A 1,437-nucleotide genomic window follows, 5' to 3' on the forward strand; every position below is an offset into this window, starting at 1 on the left:
TGTGCAGCCACGGCTCCTTGGACTTCGGGGTTGGTCCTCCCGGCCACCACCCCTGTTGCTCGGTAGTGGGGTTGCTCCTCCCCATCGCCGCCTTTGGCCTCGGGCTGAGGGGTTCGGGGTAGCTCCTCCCACCCGTTGCCCCTGGCCTCCGACTTGGGGCGTGGGGTATCTCCTCCCGGCTGCGGCCCCGGACCTCAGACGTGGGGTATCTCCTCTTGGCCGCCCCCACCCTGACCTCGGACATGGGGTAGCTCCTCTTAGCCGTTCCTGCGCCCTTGCAGTCTGGTACTCTCTGCTGCTGCCCCTGACCTCGGACGTGGGGTAACTCCTCTTGGCCGCTGCCCGTCTGGCATGGACATAATAAATTATTATAAGATAAACAGCTTTATATGCCCAGCCAGATCCTGCACTGGAATAGTCAGCAGAACTTCATTGACCACCTTTGAAGTTCTCTGTAGCCCCATCTTAAACAGATCCTTGTCACCCACCAAAAGTAACAACCATCAGCTTTTATAATATTGCTTCCATGAGTTTTTTTACACTTATATTGCTCAAATATGTATCATTGGGCATTAATAACATAGTCTTCCATTGTTCTAACTTGTTATATTTCAGTTCTGTTATTAAACTTCAGATTCTCTTTAATTACTTTGTTTTTCGTAGAGTTCATCTGTTTATGACCTGAGACTCGTCAGGCGTAGAGCTGCCCATTATCTAGATTTAGTGGTTTTTATATTCCTCATGCAGTTCAGCATGTCCACGTGTCCCCTGAATTAATTTCACATTGGCAGCCTGATGCATATTTTCAAGCAGACACTAGAGGTGGTGTGACCGTAGGATATACAAACTGTTTTTCTCTTCTTTTAAATGCAAGCAGCTCAATGATGATGCTCAATACCTACATCTATCTATTTACCAATCTGTAAAGCAGTAAAATGTTATTTTCTTTATTAGCCAGAATAATTTTAAAAGATTATCTATATCTACAATTTGGTTACCTAGTGGTAAAGTCTGTATGGGAAAGGTGAGATAAATATGCTATCCTTTCCTTTCATTTATCTAATTGTCTAGGTAATGAATTAGTTCCTTACCATCATTATATTATTAATTTAAACATACCAAGTGGGTTAACTACCATTATTATTATTGAAGCTCAAAATATCCCTCCCATCTTTGGTCACTGGTAGTGTCTTACCAACAGGGGAGCAGGAACCATGTCTGTCTGTGCACCTCTGTGTCTCCTGCACCTATGACAGCCTGGGGTCTATGATGGGTGCTCAGCAAATGTTTTTTGCAGTTCAGTTCAGTTGCTCAGTCATTTCCGATTCTTTGCAACCCCATGAATCACATGGGGAACCCCAGGGCTCCCTGTTCATCACCAACTCCCAGAGTTCAATAAAACTCGTCATTGAGTCAGTGATGCCATCCAGCCATCTC

This window comes from Bison bison, unplaced genomic scaffold (assembly GCF_000754665.1).
Source record: "Bison bison bison isolate TAMUID 2011002044 unplaced genomic scaffold, Bison_UMD1.0 scf7180017864519, whole genome shotgun sequence".
NCBI classification, from domain to species: Eukaryota; Metazoa; Chordata; class Mammalia; order Artiodactyla; family Bovidae; genus Bison; species Bison bison.